This window comes from Heptranchias perlo, unplaced genomic scaffold (genome assembly GCF_035084215.1).
Source record: "Heptranchias perlo isolate sHepPer1 unplaced genomic scaffold, sHepPer1.hap1 HAP1_SCAFFOLD_1293, whole genome shotgun sequence".
Taxonomy (NCBI): domain Eukaryota; kingdom Metazoa; phylum Chordata; class Chondrichthyes; order Hexanchiformes; family Hexanchidae; genus Heptranchias; species Heptranchias perlo.
The window spans coordinates 25,562-32,944 of record NW_027138531.1 but is presented as its reverse complement, the minus strand read 5'-3'; positions in this window follow the sequence as shown (position 1 = coordinate 32,944).

The window sequence follows — 7,383 nt, the reverse complement described above, 5'->3', positions numbered from 1 at the left end:
CCCCACCCCACCGCCAGACACGGCTCCCCCCACCCCACCGCCAGACACGGCTCCCCCCACCCCACCGCCAGACACGGCTCCCCCCACCCCACCGCCAGACACGGCTCCCCCCACCCCAACCGCCAGACACGGCTCCCCCCACCCCACCGCCAGACACGGCTCCCCCCACCCCACCGCCAGACACGGCTCCCCCCACCCCACCGCCAGACACGGCTCCCCCCACCCCACCGCCAGACACGGCTCCCCCCACCCCACCGCCAGACACGGCTCCCCCCACCCCACCGCCAGACACGGCTCCCCCCACCCCACCGCCAGACACGGCTCCCCCCACCCCACCGCCAGACACGGCTCCCCCCACCCCACCGCCAGACACGGCTCCCCCCACCCCACCGCCAGACACGGCTCCCCCCACCCCACCGCCAGACACGGCTCCCCCCACCCCACCGCCAGACACGGCTCCCCCCACCCCACCGCCAGACACGGCTCCCCCCACCCCACCGCCAGACACGGCTCCCCCCACCCCACCGCCAGACACGGCTCCCCCCACCCCACCGCCAGACACGGCTCCCCCCACCCCACCGCCAGACACGGCTCCCCCCACCCCACCGCCAGACACGGCTCCCCCCACCCCACCGCCAGACACGGCTCCCCCCACCCCACCGCCAGACACGGCTCCCCCCACCCCACCGCCAGACACGGCTCCCCCCACCCCACCGCCAGACACGGCTCCCCCCACCCCACCGCCAGACACGGCTCCCCCCACCCCACCGCCAGACACGGCTCCCCCCACCCCACCGCCAGACACGGCTCCCCCCACCCCACCGCCAGACACGGCTCCCCCCACCCCACCGCCAGACACGGCTCCCCCCACCCCACCGCCAGACACGGCTCCCCCCACCCCACCGCCAGACACGGCTCCCCCCACCCCACCGCCAGACACGGCTCCCCCCACCCCACCGCCAGACACGGCTCCCCCCACCCCACCGCCAGACACGGCTCCCCCCACCCCACCGCCAGACACGGCTCCCCCCACCCCACCGCCAGACACGGCTCCCCCCACCCCACCGCCAGACACGGCTCCCCCCACCCCACCGCCAGACACGGCTCCCCCCACCCCACCGCCAGACACGGCTCCCCCCACCCCACCGCCAGACACGGCTCCCCCCACCCCACCGCCAGACACGGCTCCCCCCACCCCACCGCCAGACACGGCTCCCCCCACCCCACCGCCAGACACGGCTCCCCCCACCCCACCGCCAGACACGGCTCCCCCCACCCCACCGCCAGACACGGCTCCCCCCACCCCACCGCCAGACACGGCTCCCCCCACCCCACCGCCAGACACGGCTCCCCCCACCCCACCGCCAGACACGGCTCCCCCCACCCCACCGCCAGACACGGCTCCCCCCACCCCACCGCCAGACACGGCTCCCCCCACCCCACCGCCAGACACGGCTCCCCCCACCCCACCGCCAGACACGGCTCCCCCCACCCCACCGCCAGACACGGCTCCCCCCACCCCACCGCCAGACACGGCTCCCCCCACCCCACCGCCAGACACGGCTCCCCCCACCCCACCGCCAGACACGGCTCCCCCCACCCCACCGCCAGACACGGCTCCCCCCACCCCACCGCCAGACACGGCTCCCCCCACCCCACCGCCAGACACGGCTCCCCCCACCCCACCGCCAGACACGGCTCCCCCCACCCCACCGCCAGACACGGCTCCCCCCACCCCACCGCCAGACACGGCTCCCCCCACCCCACCGCCAGACACGGCTCCCCCCACCCCACCGCCAGACACGGCTCCCCCCACCCCACCCCCAGACACGGCTCCCCCCACCCCACCCCCAGACACGGCTCCCCCCACCCCACCCCCAGACACGGCTCCCCCCACCCCACCCCCAGACACGGCTCCCCCCACCCCACCCCCAGACACGGCTCCCCCCACCCCACCCCCAGACACGGCTCCCCCCACCCCACCCCCAGACACGGCTCCCCCCACCCCACCCCCAGACACGGCTCCCCCCACCCCACCCCCAGACACGGCTCCCCCCACCCCACCCCCAGACACGGCTCCCCCCACCCCACCCCCAGACACGGCTCCCCCCACCCCACCCCCAGACACGGCTCCCCCCACCCCACCCCCAGACACGGCTCCCCCCACCCCACCCCCAGACACGGCTCCCCCCACCCCACCCCCAGACACGGCTCCCCCCACCCCACCCCCAGACACGGCTCCCCCCACCCCACCCCCAGACACGGCTCCCCCCACCCCACCGCCAGACACGGCTCCCCCCACCCCACCCCCAGACACGGCTCCCCCCACCCCACCCCCAGACACGGCTCCCCCCACCCCACCCCCAGACACGGCTCCCCCCACCCCACCCCCAGACTCGGCTCCCCCTCCCCCTCCCCCCCCTGAACACGGCTCCCCCTCCCCCCCCTGAACACGGCTCCCCCTCCCCCCCCTGAACACGGCTCCCCCTCCCCCCCCTGAACACGGCTCCCCCTCCCCCCCCTGAACACGGCTCCCCCTCCCCCCCCTGAACACGGCTCCCCCTCCCCCCCCTGAACACGGCTCCCCCTCCCCCCCCGAACACGGCTCCCCCTCCCCCCCCGAACACGGCTCCCCCTCCCCCCCCTGAACACGGCTCCCCCTCCCCCCCCTGAACACGGCTCCCCCTCCCCCCCCTGAACACGGCTCCCCCTCCCCCCCCCTGAACACGGCTCCCCCTCCCCCCCCTGAACACGGCTCCCCCTCCCCCCCCTGAACACGGCTCCCCCTCCCCCCCCTGAACACGGCTCCCCCTCCCCCCCCTGAACACGGCTCCCCCTCCCCCCCCTGAACACGGCTCCCCCTCCCCCCCCTGAACACGGCTCCCCCTCCCCCCCTGAACACGGCTCCCCCTCCCCCCCCAGAACACGGCTCCCCCTCCCCCCCCCAGAACACGGCTCCCCCTCCCCCCCCTGAACACGGCTCCCCCCCCAGACACAGCTCCCCCTCCCCCCCCAGACACGGCTCCCCCCCCAGACACAGCTCCCCCCCCAGACACGGCTCCCCCCCCAGACACGGCTCCCCCCCCCACCCCCCAGACACGGCTCCCCCCCCACCCCCCAGACACGGCTCCCCCCCACCCCCCAGACACGGCTCCCCCCCACCCCCCAGACACGGCTCCCCCCCACCCCCCAGACACGGCTCCCCCCCACCCCCCAGACACGGCTCCCCCCCCCCAGACACGGCTCCCCCCGCCCAGACACGGCTCCCCCCGCCCAGACACGGCTCCCCCCCCCCCCAGACACGGCTCCCCCCCCCCCCAGACACGGCTCCCCCCCCCCCAGACACGGCTCCCCCCCCCCCAGACACGGCTCCCCCCCCCCAGACACGGCTCCCCCCCCCCAGACACGGCTCCCCCCCCCCAGACACGGCTCCCCCCCCCCAGACACGGCTCCCCCCCCCCAGACACGGCTCCCCCCCCCCAGACACGGCTCCCCCCCCCCAGACACGGCTCCCCCCCCACCCCCCAGACACGGCTCCCCCTCCCCCCCCCAGACACGGCTCCCCCCCCCCCCCCCAGACACGGCTCCCCCCCCCGGACACGTAGCTGGGCAGCCTCCTGTTCCCAGCGGTTATCTGATCTGGCGTTCCGTTGTGATGAGGTGTTGAGGATTGTTTTCCTGGTTCCACCTCCACGAGAGACACATGCCTGAGAGTTTCTGCTGCACCAGATGCTTCACAGCACAGCACTGTGACTGGGGCAGTTACGCAAAGGTCAGTGAAGCTCATTTTAAATGCGCTTGTCTTATTTTGCATTTCGGACCTGCGGGCATACACTGGGTGTCAGTTTACTCAGAATCTGTCATCATCCAACTGCACTGCTTTCCCAAAATAGAATCCTCACAGCCACTGCCTGGCCATATCGGCACATCTCTCCTGGTAATAAAATCAGTGGTTTGATCCAATAACTTGTCCCCAAAACATGCACAAAAAAAACAGATATTCTCAAACTCAACACTGAGAATCCCAGCTTCACCCTCTCGTCAGGGTGAAATGTGAATTAAATATCAACCTAATATATCGGGAGCTGACCTTTCACTGGATTCCCATCTAATGCCAAGGGGTCGCGATCTGCTGAACCCCATCCCACCATTGTAGGGGGGGCTGGTGTAGACTCTGATTACCCCCTCCACTTTTAGGGGGCTGGGGTAGAGGGTGTACAGAAGGCAATGCCGCCGTGCATACAGAGGGTGACGACACAGCGTGCAGGCGGCCATGTTACCCTACGCCGAGTTTTGAACAGAGCACCCAGCCCCATGATGGCTCGCAGGGTAATGGCAACAATCCACAGGGGTGGAATGTCCCATCCCCAGTCCATGCTGGGTTAGTTAATCCCAGCCAGGGTAGGGAATGTTGGGATGCTGCAACTGGCCTTAGTGCCCAGGGATCCCACTGCTGATCAGGATTTAATTTGGTTGTGATGCCCCTAAAAGTGGAATAACTACCAACATTCACCACCTGGTCACCTGGGCAAGGTACAATATCCGTGAGACTGAACCCCAGCGAGAGGTAGCAGCCTTGCGGGGGAGGGGCGGTAGGGAGAAGCGAGGGAATTCTGCAACACAAGCATCTGAAGTGCAAACAGGATTTTGGGAAAAGGGAATATTCCTTTTAGGAACTAGGAAAAAAATCTGCAATATTTTTCTCCATAACTCAGGACTGTCCGTGTATTCGAGACTGATGCAACATTTATCAGGAAATCCAGCTTTCCATTCCAACGCACCGAATTAACCAGGCCACTGAATCTTTCAGCAGATTTTAAGAATAAATTATGCAGCAATTTTACTTTCCAATGTAGCAGTTCCCAGCAGCATCTCACTGAGGAATTAAACATTAACCTCAGGTGCCCCGATGGTTTAGTCAGTACATGGGTTACGGGAGCGATACTGAGCCCATGGAGCAGCAAGATCCCAGGTTACAGCCTGTGCTGAGTTCCCTGATCTCGACCAGGGCACCAGATGGGGCTACAATTGGCCTCACTGCCCCCGAGCAGAGGGCAAGATCAGCGAGAGGGAGCGAGAGAATCGTTGAAACCTGGAATCTTACAGCACAGAAGGAATTTGCTTCCATCGCCTTTTCAGGCAGCGCATTCCAGGTCATAATAATTCGCTGCATAAAAGATTTCTCCTTATTTCCCCTCTGGCTCTTTTGCCGATCACCTTAAATCTGTGTCCTCTGGTTACCGACCCTCCTGCCACTGGAAACAGTTTCTCCTTATTTACTCTATCAAAACCCCTCATGATTTTGAACACCTCGATTAAATCTCCCCTTAACCTTCTCTGCTCTAAGGAGACCAATCCCAGCTTCTCCAGTCTCTCCACATAACTGAAGTCCCTCATCCCTGGTACCATTCTGGTAAAATCTCTTCTGCACCCTCTCCACAGAGTGACGAGTGAGAGGGGAGTGGGACGGGAACATGACTCCACATTCATGCTGCAGCACAAAGGGAGGCTGGAGTTCGTCCCAGTATCTCGACTTGCCCGACTCCTGCATGTAAACAACACCTTCAAACCGTCCCACCACACAGGGCAGTTACAGGTGCGGGGGGGTCATTTCCAACTTAATTAATGTACCGAGACACAACTGTCGCCCATTCACAAAACAATCAACAGAACAGTGAAGGTGATCCCCTTAATCAGAGCAAATATCCTGGAATCACACCCAGTAAAAGTGGAATTTCCCTCAGGGTTTGGAAAACAGTGTTCCCGACAATAGGAAAAATCCGACTTAAACAAACCCCAGTGTTATACAGTGACAGACCTGTACCCACCAGTACTGTACCCCAGTGTTATACAGTGACAGACCTGTACCCACCAGTACTGTACCCCAGTGTTATACAGTGACAGACCTGTACCCACCAGTACTGTACCCCAGTGTTATACAGTGACAGTGTGGGGTACTTCCTACACCTCTCAGTACAATGATTTCTCAATCCCCCAATTACAGTTAGACCCCCCCCCAGGTATCCCCCGGTGACTGAGACACGCCGAGAGACCCCAGATTACTGAGAGAGATACCCCCAGAGGAGAGATCCCCGATTACAGCGAGACCCCCCAGAAGAGAGATCCCCGATTACAGCGAGACCCCCCAGAAGAGAGATCCCCGATTACAGCGAGACCCCCCAGAAGAGAGATCCCCGATTACAGCGAGACCCCCAGAGGAGAGATCCCCGATTACAGCGAGACCCCCAGAGGAGAGATCCCCGATTACAGCGAGACCCCCCCAAGAGGAGAGATCCCCGATTACAGCGAGACCCCCCCCAAGAGGAGAGATCCCCGATTACAGCGAGACCCCCCCCAGAGGAGAGATCCCCAATTACAGCGAGACCCCCCAGAAGAGAGATCCCCGATTACAGCGAGACCCCCCCAAGAGGAGAGATCCCCGATTACAGCGAGACCCCCCCCAGAGGAGAGATCCCCGATTACAGCGAGACCCCCCGAAGAGGAGAGATCCCCGATTACAGTGAGACCCCCCCAGAGGAGAGATCCCCGATTACAGCGAGACCCCCCCAGAGGAGAGATCCCCGATTACAGCGAGACCCCCCAGAGGAGAGATCCCCGATTACAGCGAGACCCCCCCAGAGGAGAGATCCCCGATTACAGCGAGACCCCCCCCCCCCGAGGAGAGATCCCCGATTACAGCGAGACCCCCCAGAGGAGAGATCCCCGATTACAGCGAGACCCCCCAGAGGAGAGATCCCCGATTACAGCGAGACCCCCCCAGAGGAGAGATCCCCGATTACAGCGAGACCCCGACCCCCCCAGAGGAGAGATCCCCGATTACAGCGAGACCCCCCCCCCCCCGAGGAGAGATCCCCGATTACAGCGAGACCCCCCAGAGGAGAGATCCCCGATTACAGCGGGACCCCCCCGAGGAGAGATCCCCGATTACAGCGAGACCCCCCCCCCCCCGAGGAGAGATCCCAGATTACAGCGAGACCCCCCCCCCCCGAGGAGAGATCCCAGATTACAGCGAGACCCCCCCCAGAGGAGAGATCCCCGATTACAGCGAGACCCCCCAGAGGAGAGATCCCCGATTACAGCGAGACCCCCCAGAGGAGAGATCCCCGATTACAGCGAGACCCCCAGAGGAGAGATCCCCGATTACAGCGAGACCCCCAGAGGGAGTGCCCCGATTGACGTGCATTTATTACAGAAGCAATAAAGGCTGTGGAACCCGGCACACCATTAAAAATTCAACATCCTTCAGCTGCATTTTCAATCCGCAAAATGCCTGGAGGATCAAGAGGGAATATAAATCAACTTTTCAGAAGGTTAATGTTAATTATTAATCTAACAGTTATCACAGATCAGTTATTAAACTGC